Source organism: Octodon degus, unplaced genomic scaffold (assembly GCF_000260255.1).
Source record: "Octodon degus isolate 3935 unplaced genomic scaffold, OctDeg1.0 scaffold00205, whole genome shotgun sequence".
NCBI classification, from domain to species: Eukaryota; Metazoa; Chordata; class Mammalia; order Rodentia; family Octodontidae; genus Octodon; species Octodon degus.
In genome coordinates, this window is record NW_004524781.1 from 1,312,349 (window position 1) to 1,325,208 (window position 12,860).

General features: G+C 51.5%; 1 pseudogene; it reads left to right on the plus strand.

The window, feature by feature from the left end:
- Positions 1–3,330: 3,330 nt before the first annotated feature.
- LOC105744005 lies at positions 3,331–4,225 on the plus strand (annotated as a pseudogene).
- The last annotated feature ends 8,635 nt before the right edge of the window (positions 4,226–12,860 follow it).

Sequence of the window (12,860 nt, forward strand, 5' to 3'; positions counted from 1 at the left end):
CAATCTCCCCCTACCTTTTTCCACAGGGCCAGTTCAAAAGGAAGCTCCAGGATGGCCAGCGTCTTTATTCATTTTATTCACTAATGAGCCCCAAGTGGCTAAAACAATGTGTGGCATATTGTGGCTAGCAAATGATGGTTTATTAATTGAATACATAGTGAAGTAGCAGGGAAGCTGATTAATACAGGAAACGTCCACCAGCAGTAGGGCCATTGCTGTGACGGTAGCTGACTATATGGTTTAGAAGGCCACGGAAATGTTCTGCAGGAAGGGTTTAGAAGGCTTGGATGTTCCAACAAGAGAAGGCCTAAGGGCTTAGCTCAGTGGACTAAGCACCTGTTTAGGCAAGTGCAGGGACTGGGGTTTGATCCCCGGCACCACCTTCTGTGCCAGCCCCACCCATGGGCATGCTGAACTGGCCACTGAGACTGGGCATGGTGGTGCACACTGGTAATCCAAGTGCTGGGGCGCTGAAAACAGGAGGATCCTTATGAGTGTGAGCTGCATAGTGAGACCCTGTACCAAATACATAAAACAAAGAGAAGGCCGAATGTTGTAAACAGAGTAAACAGTGTTTAATATGTAATACTGGTCAGAGCTTAAAGACAAGAAAGCTTATAAAAAGGCAGACAGCGGAGGCCAGGCTCAAGGGGTTTCAACTGGGGATAGAGACTCCACTGGCAGCTGGACTAGAAGCTACATGTGTTTGGTCTGGCAGAAAAACCGCCTACATTTTGCCCATGTCCTGAGACTTTGTGAGAAACTGAGAATGAGAACAGTAGACTGATTAATCTGGCAGAGGATTAAGTTAGCCACATGTTCAAGCTGTGGCCTGGGTACCTCTGGTTATTTTTAGCCAAATCTACAGTAAGATTCAGAAACAAATGGCAGAGCTGAATGGTTTGAAATATTTGCAGTTTCTCTGTAAAGAATACACCTAAAAGGTTGGGGCAAAGGACAGTAGGGCTGCTTAAAAGACTAGCATTAAAAGCAAACCAAGTACTTTATACAGGGACAAAAAGAAATCTGTCTTGAGGTTATTTCAGAAATCAGTAAGATCACACCCATAATTGGCCTAATATTATTGAGAACAGAGAGCTCTGGCTACTTTCTCAAGCAGGCTGCCTAGGGACCTGATTTTGGGGGGTTCATCTCACAGTGCTGAGCCATCTAGGATCAGAGGCCTCTCCAGCCGTGGTCTGAGGGAGACTGGCTACTGGCTGAGCTGACGGCAGGCCTTGGCAGGTTTGTGTGGTGCTGGATTTCAGGAATGCAGACTGCAAGGGTTAGGGGATCATGGAGATGTGCACCCAGGTTTTAGGAGGTCTAGGAAGCCATCAGAGAGCCCCTGAGAGAGAAGTGCATAAGGCCGTGAGAGTGAACCCCAAGGTGCAGTGAAGAGTGAGATGCCAGGAATGTGGAAAGTGTGCTGAGAAAGCCACAGACAGCAAACAGAGCCAGCTCGAGAAGCCCATGTGCAGTGGCCACTGCACTGGCTGTGCTTAGGGCCCTCAAGTCTGTAGGAGGCCGGTCTCACCACAGCTGGGTCTGCTTGCCGAATCTGTACCTACGGGGTTTACGGGGCCCTTCTGGAGCTTGGTCTTGCTTTGGCCCCATTCCATTCCATTGCCCTACTCCTCCCTTTGAAATGGAGTTGCTTATTTAGGTTGGGAACTTTTACTTCCTTTTTGATTTTCGTAGGTGTGATTTTCGGTCGCGGGTGTGGTAGTGCTCACAACTCAGAGTCTGTCTCAAGTCTCAGGGGAGACTTTGGACTTGGGTATTTGCCAGTGCTGGGACTGTTAAGGCTGGTGCCTCTTAGAGACGGACCAAATGCATTTTGCACCATGATGGACACGAGCCCTTTGGGTCCAGAGGCGGTGAAACGTGAAGGTTTACATCTCAAATATCAGTGAAGTCTCAGGTGTGCAGGCAGCGCCAGGTTGGAGGGGATAGGTTGCTGCGTGTGTCACTTGGGCGGCGTGCCCTTGTTCCCAGCTCGTCCCTTTCCTTTGTACTTTCTGATGGCTATGATGGGAGCCACTCTGCTCTGAAGGCTCTGCTACCGCGTGGCTTACACCTTGGCGCAGCCATCCATGGACTGAACACACTGCAACTGAGAGCCGAAATAAGCCTCTCCGCCTCTAAACTGCAGGCGTCGTGTGTGTGCTTCATGATGGGAGGACTGGCCACATGATGAGTGTGACCCGGTGCGCACCGAATGGGATAGGTGGAGTGCGGGAGAGGGGAGGAGGATCGGTGGCATGTGCAAAGGAGAACTGTAACAGCAGAGCACAGACAGCTAAGTAAGGAGAGAAATTAGGCCTCCAGGGGGAGATTTTGCTTATTATTGTAACCCTAGCGCCAAGACAACATCTCACTAACAGTATGCACTCCGTATGTTTGCTGAATGAAAAATATCAACGCTAACATGGAAAAATCCAAAGGTGAAAAGCATTATAATATTTTTTGTTTTTAATTATTTAGCCACTTTTTATAGAAGCTAACAAGGATTCTCTAGCAAAAATGTGTCCTTTTATAAAGTCTTATAGGTGCAAGAACAGTTGGACAATAACCCACGTGTCCCGAAGTGCACCAGCTTGTTGTATTGTAGAGAGCCCATGCCGCGAATCGCAGCTTCAGAACCAAAACTCCTAGGTACCATTGGGTGAGGCCTGCTGCAGCCCTTGAAGCCTGCGCTAGATTACCCCTCCCACCGAGTGTGCCAAGATGGCGCTCATTTCCTGCTTCCGCAGTCGCTATACACCCGCCTATAATGATGTAAGATACCTTCCCTGAGATTGTAACCAATGGCGCTGTAACATGTATCAACCCTCGATTGGACAGTGTGAGGATATAAAAGAAACGCTCCGCGACGCGGAGGGTCAGAGACAGGAAGAGGGACGGAGAGAGGAACTGTGCTCTCTCAGGGCGCATCACTCAGGAGAACGATTAAAGCCTTTCCACTGCACAAATCGTGTTGAGTGCTTTCCTGCTGGACGGGAGGGCGCCCGACATTGTATAGTATAATTCTAACCACTTGACTAGTTCTGAGCTTCCACCATGAAGAGTACATCATGCGGAGGTCTGCTTCCCACGCTAATACACACAGCACTTACTCTAGGACCTTCCAACACGCAGGTGCTGGTGAGGGGTCTGGAGAGGGCCCGAGAGTCTGCCTTTACAACAAGCTTGTGGGTGCTGCCAGTGTTCCTGCGACAGGAACTGTACTCTGCACAGCAAGAATTTGGACTGCTGAGGCACTTGAAAAACTAAAGGAAAAACAGTTATTAAAAAGGCAATAGAGCTTTGTTTTCTGGGAAACACCAAATGGCAGATGACACTGGTGCAGTGGGAGGGGCTGGAGACCCGGGGGGGCCCAGGCATGGGAGGCTGAGGCAGCTACTGAAGAGGCTTCAGCAGTGGCCTTTGAGGTCGCGGGTATGGTAGAGGTCAGGACGGGGGCTAGGGCCCAGGCTGAGGCCACGGGGCTCGGGGCAGCAAGGCTGAGGGCAAAAAGTGGATTCCTGTTACCACGCTGGGCCAGCTGGTCAAAGACATGAAGGTCAAGGCCCTGGAGGAAATTTACCTTTTTTCCTTACCCACCAAGGGTAAGGAGATTATTGACTTTTTCCTGGGCACATCTCTCAAGGATGAAGTTCTGAAGATCATGCCTGTGTAGAAGCAAACTCGTGCTGGCCAGTGGACCAGGTTCAAGGCATTTGTCACCATTGGGGACTATAATGGTCATGTTGGCCTGGGTGTAAAGTGTTCCAAGGAAGTAGCCACTGCCATTCGTGAGGCCATTATCCTGGCCAAATTCTCCATTATTCCGGTGGGGAGAGGCTACTGGAGGAACAAGACTGGCAAGCCCCACACTACTCCTTGCAAGGTGACGGGCCGCTGTGGCTCTGTGTTGGTGCATCTGATCCCTGCCCCCAGAGGAACTGGCATTGTCTCAGCCCCTGTGCCCAAGAAGCTGCTGCTGCTGGCTGCTACTGATGACTGCTACACCTCTGCTAGGGGCTGCACTGCTACTTTGGGCAACTTTGCTAAGGCCACCTCTGATGCCATCTCCAAGACCTCCAGCTATCTGACCCCTGACCTCTGGAAAGAGACTGTGTTCACCAAGTCTCCCTATCAGGAATTCACCGACCATCTTGTGAAAACCCACACCAGAGTCTCTGTCCAGAGGACTCAAGCTCCAGCAGTAGCTACAACATAAAGGGTTTTTACATAAGAAAAATAAAATGAATTAAGTCTGAAAAAAAAAAGGCAATAGAAAGTCAGGTGAGGTGGCACTGCCTGTAGGCCTTCCTGTTCAAGAGGATCAGGTGGGAAGATCACTTAAAGCTGGAAGTTTTAGACCATCCCGGGCAACATGGCAAGCACTCATCTCAAAAGTTAATGGAAGCCACATTCCATCAGAGCACACAAAATGCCCCAATGCCAAATTTACAAGCCTAAAAAAAATCTCCCACCAGTGTAATCAAAAATGTATATTGTTTTAAATTGCTACGTTATGCAGCAATGAATAAATAATACAGTACCCTTCTGCATTTCTCCTCTGTAAACTAATTTAATCCTCACACCATCTTGGTCAGATAGGATCCCTGTTCATGGTGGCCACATCACATGGAGGGTAAGTACTGGGGCCAAAACGTGGACCCAAGTCAGCAGGCTCCGGAGTCTGGGTCCAAATAACTTCATTTTGCGCGGTGGCCAGCGCTGTTTCTGATTGGTTACAACAGTAACGCCATTCTCAGCAGCAGTGTTGGACACACGTGTAACGTCTCAACCACTGATTGTATAATTGAGAAAATTACTAAATAAATGATAAGTAAATTTTGTTGTTGCTTGTGCAAAGGAGTTGTCTGTGTTCACAGGAAGCCTAAGTGCACCTCCGTGAGCCCAAGGCTTTCACTCATGTCATGGCATGGGTGTGCTAGATGTGCAAGGGGAAACCTATTAAATGACTGGAAATTATTAGTGCAATCTCAGTGTGTACACTAGCATAGTGCAAACATTGTGCAAGCTCAGTTGCCGTACTGAATCACATAGGAGTTATGTTAAGGAAGTTAAAGGGAGTGGTTAAGATCTATGTTAATATATGTTACTGGACTCAGTACATTATGTTATTATTTGAATAGATAATCAAGATAAGAATAATGGTGAGACAGTTTACACTTAGAGTGGGTACTGAGTCTTTAAAATCAGGCAGTGGGGCTGACCAGATAGCTTGGCGGACTAAAGCACCTGATTAGGCAGACGCAGGGACCCAGGGTTCCATCCCCGGCCCATCTTGCCGGCCCGGCCGGGGCGCACTGAGACAGCGATCAAGACTGGGCGTGGTGGTGCGTGCCTGTAATCCCAGCACTTGGCAGGCTGAAAAACAGGAGGATCGCTAGGAGTCCGATCTGTGTGGTGAGGCCCTGTAGACTTTGTACTAAACACATTAAACAAACAAACTTCACCTTGAAAAAAATCTGGCAGTGTTTTATATTCTTAGCATCTCTCAAATGCTGACATTTGGCTTTCTTTCTTTCTTTCTCTCATCTTTTTGAGACAGGGTCCCGCTCTGCAGTTCAGGTTGGCTTTGAGTTCGCTTTGTAGTCAAGGCTAGACTTGAACTTGCAATGATCCTCCTGCCTCAGCTTCCCTAGTGCTGGGATCACAGGTGTGCGCTACCACACTCAGCCTGCATTTGCTCTATTTTAAGTGCCCAGCATTAAAACAGGGCAAATGTGGCACGTACTGGATGGCCCAGGTGTCAAAAATGGAAGAAAGGTTCTGGCGCTGACTGCTAACAGGGCTCCCGGAAGCCTTGTGAGTGGACCTCCGTGACGTCAGCAGGCGCCGGAAGCCGTGTGAGTGGACCTCCGTGATGTCATTGTGCGCCGAAGGCCGTGTGAGTGGACCTCCATGATGTCAATGCCTGCCGGAGGCCTTGTGAGTGGACCTCCGTGACGTCAGCACGCGCCGGAGGTGTGTGAGTGGACCTCCGTGATGTCATTGTGCGCCGAAGGCTGTGTGAGTGGACCTCTGTGACATCAGCACGCGCCAGAGGTGTGTGAGTGGACCTCCGTGATGTCATTGTGCGCCGAAGGCTGTGTGAGTGGACTTCTGAGATGTCAACGCATGCCGGAGGCCTTGTGAGTGTATCTCTGTGACGTCGGCGCGCGCCGGAGGTGTGTGAGTAGATCTCCGTGACGTCAGCGCATGCTGGAGGCCTTGTGACTGGACCTCTGTGACGTCGGCGCACACCGGAGGTGTGTGAGTGTATCTCCGTGACGTCGGCGCACACCGGAGGTGTGTGAGTGGACCTCCGTGACGTCAGCGCGCGCCAGAAACGGCTCGGAGTGCACGATGAACTTAGGGAATGGGCAGTCTCAAAGTTGCTTTTTAAGTGGCAGCTAGAAGAAGTGACTGGCCACCTTGAGCAGCCGGGAGAGGGACTGGAGTGTGCTTTTGTGCTTCTAAACTGGGGCACCTGAAGGTGCCCAAGGAAGGAGTGGTGAAGAGGACGGAACGCCGCGTCTGTGCTCTCAGCGGGCGAGGCTGGAGACAGGGCCCTGCGGCCAGCTGCGCGGGCTGTGCGCGGCCGGCGAGCCCAGGAGCCGAGCAGCAGCGGGCGGGAGGCGCACGGTGCTGGCTGGCCTCCCGGCCCCCGGGAGCCTGGAGCGGAAGCAGAGCCTGTCTTTCAGTACTGAGACCGAATCAAAGACCGAAGCAAAAGCCAGACGCCTCGTTTGATCGGCTTCTTTGCAGCTCTTGCGTGGACGGGCACAAGACTCAGGACGGCTGAACCCGCTGGGAGCTGGGGTCAATCAGAGCTAGCAGTTCACGGGAGCGGGCGGACCGGAAGCCGAGCAGCGTCACCAGCACCCGCTTGGCGGCAGCAGCCCCGGCATGGCGGTGGCCCCTGGCCAAGAGCTGGGGCTCGGGGACATGCATCCGAGGCCTTCGGGCTCTGCGGGGCCAGCCGGGCATCTGGCGGCCTTCGGTTTGGCTCTGGCCAACCCTTTTGCCCTCTGCCTTTTTCAGCCTCAGTGGTCCGGTCATCCAGGACGACTCTGTGAGCTTCCCAGGACTCTGGGGAGATTCCTTCCTCCCGAGCAGCTTGGTGAGGTGCTCTGCTGCCCTGCATCATAAACTGCAGGGGAGCGGAGAGCGAGAAGCCAGGAGAAGGCGCCGCAGAGAGCAGGGAGCCCGGAGATGGAGGCGCCTTGTGGGTGACAGTACACGGAGCTGCGTGTGGAGACCGCAGAGCCGCTGAGGGTTTCTGATGGCCACGTGACTGCAGGCCATGGCTGCAACATGCCCAGGGATTCATTTTCATCGTTTGCATTTCTGCACTGAGTCCTTTCCAGAGGCCTCAGCTCTCAGTAGCGCCTGGTAAACACTAAGGCCCAGGTGAGCATTTCAAGTAGAAATCAGTGAGAAGCTGCTGAGGCCAGCCTGGAGCAGAAGGACGAGAGGGCCGAGAGGAGCTGGGTAGGGGGCTCAGCACAGCCAGGGTGGCCGACCGCAGTGGGGGTCCCAGGCACTCCTGGAGAGCCTAGCTGGGGCACAGGACTGCAGGGCTGTGACCTGGGAATGTCAGTGCTGAGCCAATAGCAAACGGCCGGGGGCTCAGCCAGTGTGGGCCGCGCCCTTAGTCATCTTCCCTGGGAGGGCTGGCTCTGGGGTCAGTCCAGGGACCCTCAGATCTTTTTCCAGTCTTTCATGTGGTAGAAGTAGCTTTGCTGAAAGCAGGACTATGAGTGACACGTGGAAGGAGTCCCAAGAGCAGAGTCTGCATTCTGAGAATCTTCAGATAATCCGCCCCAGGGCTGCCTTCGCAGGGCAGGTCAAGGAAATGTGCCCTGTTGTTTCCAGCACAGAGACTTTGAGCTGGAAGTGTGGTTAGGACAAGGTCAACCAAGGGCACAGTGTGTTCAAAGGCCCCACCAAGCTCACTGTTTTGGAAAACAGGAAACCAGATGATGAAGTAAAACTACAGCTCGCTCGGTGGCTACATGGAGCTCCGAGCGCTAGCTGTGCCCACGCTGTGCTCAGACAGCCGAGAAAAGCTTGAGGCGCGTGGATGCTTGCAAACCCGGCTCGGCCCGGCCTCTGAAGGTGGCAGCACGGTGTGCTCCAAGGACACCCATGGAAAGGTGAGCCTAATTTACCGTCAGTTCTCCTGGAAATATGACGGAATTTTTAAAACTCAAAATATAATTCTCTATAATTCTCTCCAAAAATGAAAGTCACTGATGGGTGTCAGTGATCGAAAAGGTCTGTGTATGGAAGCGGAAGCCTCTCACTTAGCTCAGCTTCTGCCACGTGGAAGCGGACTGACCGTTCAGAGCACTTTGGCAGAATACCCAGTCAACTAGCTTGTGCAGCCTTTTGAGTTCAGATGGTGGAAATGTGTGTATTAACACGGGTTTTTTTTTTTTTTTTAAATTGGTCTTTTTGAGACAGGTCTCACTGTGCAGTTCAGGCTGGCCTTGAGCTCACTTTGTGGCCCGGGCTGGTCTCCAGCGTGCAGTGATGCCCCTGCCTCACCTCCCGAGTGCTGGGATTACAGGCGTGGGCTACCACACCCGGCAGCAAGTTTGCAGGAGTGCATCTTTTCCCCCAGTCTCTCTCTCCTCACGGACTCCTTCCTGGACCTGCCGGCTCCCCACCGCCTCCTCCCTGCCTGCGTCAGGTGTCTTCCTGTGTGCGCATCTGTCTGTCATGTCCCATGGGCATGGCAGTCGCCCCGGCACTTGCCACATTGTAATGGTGTGTGGTCCGCTCCCCGACCCATGAGATGCTGGAGGACGAGGTCCAGGGGGTGCATTTCTGTGTCTCTGTATGGGGCCCGTGCTCAAGCATGCGGGCCCTCCAGTCGTGACCCACTTGCCTTCATTTAGTGCCCCCAGCTCAGGGGCTGAGTGAGGTCTGCATGAGTGAACAGCACCGCTGGAATCACTGTCTGGGCAGTGGTACCCTCCAGAGTTACTGCACAGGGTAATTAACAGACCTAAGCAATCTTTCCCATTTGGTGGTCTCACCCCAGGGTTGCCTCCACCCTCGTCCCTTTCACCCACTTGGCTTTGGCCTAGATGTTGACCCATGAAGGTATTTCTGTTTGTGCCACATCACTTTGGAAGATTTACAGAAGTCTGTGATCGTGGGACCAAAGTTTTAGCAATCTTTTCTTTATTCTGTTGGGTTGTTTTCAAAGGTCTAGACCTGAAATTCTGAAACTTTAAAACCATAACAGATGGAGTTTGTTTAACTTAGGATCAGTTATATGGGATCCTAAAGGATTTTCTGCGGAAGCTATTTTGGAATAGAAGTATGTGCTAGGACCCGGCGGCCATCTCTGAGTTCTGCCAAGCAACACCATGACTTTTAGTATCTGAAAAACAGCTATAAAGAGTGATAGCTGCAGAAGTCTCCCAGTGGCTAAAGCAGGTGCAGGGGCCGGGGTGATTGCTCAGTAGAAAAGGGCTGAGTTCAATCCCAGGTTCCACCACAAAAAAAAAAAAAAAAGAAAAGAAAAGAAAAAAGAAAAGCCAGCAGGTTCAGGTGTCACAGGCTCCTCATGCTGCAGCCTGAGCTCAGCCACGTCCGCGTCAGTGGTCCTTCATGGCCTTGCTCAGTGCATTTCAACTCAGTTTTTCCTCACTCCAGTCAGGCCGGGTCTAAGCAGGCAGCACAGAAGCCGCATGAAGCGACCCGCTGACTTCTAGAGGGAGGCAAGCTAGTGACAAGGAGGCCACGGTGTGAGATTTTATCCTGCTTCTCAGAATGCAGTAAACACTCAGGCAAATTTAAAACTTACTAGTTGTTTGTTGCCAGGATTTTTCTTTTTGACATTTGCAGACCATAGGTAAGCGAACACAGCCACGGAGAGCAACTGTGCTAAGTGTATGTTTTCCAGCAGCTGTTCCGGCTGGGCCTGAGAGTCTGCATTTGTAGTGAGCACGCAGAGGCTGCACTGCTGTCTGTACTACCACCTGAGGCCCCAGATGCGGCTGTGTTGAGCTGGGTCCCGGGTACCATGCTGTCTCGAAGCTCTGCAGGGGGCATCGTGTGAACAAAGGGACAGTGGGCCCCAGGGGGCACAGGAAAGGTGGAGGACTGGAGCCACACAGAGATGCTTAGTTTTGAGGGCTTCAGTTTTAAAAGTTCTGGAAATATGGTACTAATACAATCTAAACCAAAGCACATTTATAAAATAAAAGGTGGAAGTGCTGACCAAACGGCTCAGTGGATTAAAGCTCCTGCGCAGGGGCCAGGGTTCGATCCCTGATCTTGCTGTGCCGCCTGCCCCAGGGGCTCGCTGAGACGCAATTGAGCCTGGGTGTGGTGGCGCACGCCTCTAATCCCAGCTCTTGGGAGGCTGTAAACTGGCAGATCACAATGAGTCTGATCTAGTAGTGAGACCCTGAACATCCTGTAGACCCTTCCCTAAAATACAAAAAAATAAAATAAAAAAATAAAAGGTGAAAATCCTTCCCCCTTAACATAACATGAAAAGTTTTTAAAAGTAAGATCAACTTTCTTTCAGCCAGAACTCTCATTTTCCAGCAATTTGCCAAAATGGTGACTGCACGGGGAGGAATGGAGCCAGTAGCACAATATGCGAGTTCCGTGTGCCTTTTAGGAAACACGGCTTTGTGCTGTTGGCCTTGCACATGTGACTCCACAGAAAAAGTGGTGGTGTGGACCACAGGGATGGGAACCGTTCGAGAAGGAACGCCGCACAATGTCGCCGCGCAGAGCTGAGGTGCCCACAGTGCTACCCAGCACGCTGCAGGCATTGTTGCCCTGGGCGAGCTAAGGGCAGGATGCTGGCCAGAGAAGCGCACGGAGCCTCCCAAGGAAGCACGCTAGCGGCGAGGTAGCTTCTTGGAGTGTAGGCGGGGAACCAATCAGGAACAGAAGGCAGCCAGGGAGAAAAGTGCCTGGGTTCTGTGAGGCGCCAGCCTGCGCTGGGTGGGGACCGCAGGGAGCCCTCGCTGCCCAACAGATTCCAGGTGGCTGTGCTGCCCAGGATGACTGGGTGAGGCGCTCCAGCCCGAGTTCAGGCCAGAAGTGCAAGGCCGCCGGCTTAACCGAGCGGGGAGCAGATGCCTGGGGCGGACTCTCCCTGCGCCTGGCGGATGTGCCGGGTCTTTCCTCCTCCATTCACTGTTTTTCTTGTTGCAAGATGGGAGATGTTGCGGGCAACAGGTGTATGCCCAGCTCGCCAAAAAGTAGCTACGTATTTACGAAACGTTTTCGCGGGCTTCAGGGCAGCCCTCTAAGTCACCATGGGGGAAGCGAGTATGAAAATAAACGGAGGGCGTCATAGTTAAGCTAGAGAGAGTGCGGTGCTGCAAAGTGTGTTACAAATGGCTAGACTTTAAGGGTCAGGAATTCACGTTTGAGGCCCTGTTTTTGAAAATGAACAGTTTAAAATGCCCTGCCGTGGGTGATGGTCTAGTTCTGAACTGCTGCGATCATTCCTGAAGCAAGGCTCAGAAAGCAATGCTGTGAACAAAATAAAACACAAGAAGACCTTTCCCCACGCACACCCACAGGATGATTTTCTGTTGTGCGTGCCCCGGCCACTTCTGCAGTGCGCACGTGCTCCCGCCGTGCTCCTTAGGTCCTCCTCCCAGACGCTACGTTGACGGCCTGGAGAAGCCAGAATGCGTCTATTGCGTCGTGGGCAGACATTAAGTTGACTGTTATTTCAGTTGTGTGTGTGTTTAGGGAAGGGTCTACGCGTGTTCAGGGTCTCACCATTAAATCGGATTCGTAGTGATCCGCCTGTTACAGCCTCCCAAGAGCTGGGATTACAGGCATGCACCACCACTCCTAGTCTCTTTATGTCAGTTTTACAGACAGTGCTCTGCATCTGTATCCGTAAACGTGTGTAAGTTACTGTGTGAAACAGCCACCTAGAGGTGTGGGTTATTTCAAAAGCTTTTCTCAAATTGCCCTTCAGACTCATCACACAGGGAAAAGCCTCTTCTTCACCACCTTGAAGCCACTGCATGTTATTGTGTTTTCAAAATTAACTGATCAGTATCTGAAGAACTTTTCTCGGTGATGCTTTAGTTCTGTAACTTGATGAGTAGGCGAAGATGGGCTTGGGCTTCTTCCTCCTGTGTGTGCTGCCTGTCTTTGCCCCTGGCTCTTCAGCTACTTAGCTGGTTATCCTTGTGTATTAGTCCATTGTCTGTTATTGCCCAGCAGATATTTCCCCCCAGTATGTGCATTTTAAAATTTGTTTTACAGAAATGCTCCCTTTGTATGTATTTAAGTCTGTTAATTTCTTCCTTACTTCTGTGTTTTACTTTTCTTGTATTTGGTACAGGGTCTCACTACACAGCTCAGACTCGTAGGGATCCTCCTGTCTTCAGCTTTCCCAGCGCTGGCATTGCAGGTGTGCACCACCTGCCTGGTCTGAGTGACCAGCTCAGAGCACCCAGGGGTGGTGCGGGCACGGCCTATGGTTCCCAGGGTCGAACCTGGGTCCCTGTGCTGGCCTTCACAAGGTGCTTGGTCTATGTTTTACTTATTTAGGAAATACTTCCTAATTTCAAGATTATAGAATATAGATCCATAACACTAGAATAGATCTGCCATTCATTCATCCATCTGATGATTAATCCATATGCTAAACATGTATTTCACTTATGACTGAAAATAGAGCTCTTGTTTCCTTTACTTCCTGTTTTATTCATTTCTTATCACTAGTGTAAAATACTCAGCCCTTAAAACCTAAAGGAGGTCCTAGCCCAGGTCCGGTGAGTGTGTGGAGAGCTTCCTGCTACCCTGCGCCGGCGGGACCAGTCCCAGCCCAGGCGCAGCGTGGGCCGGACCCT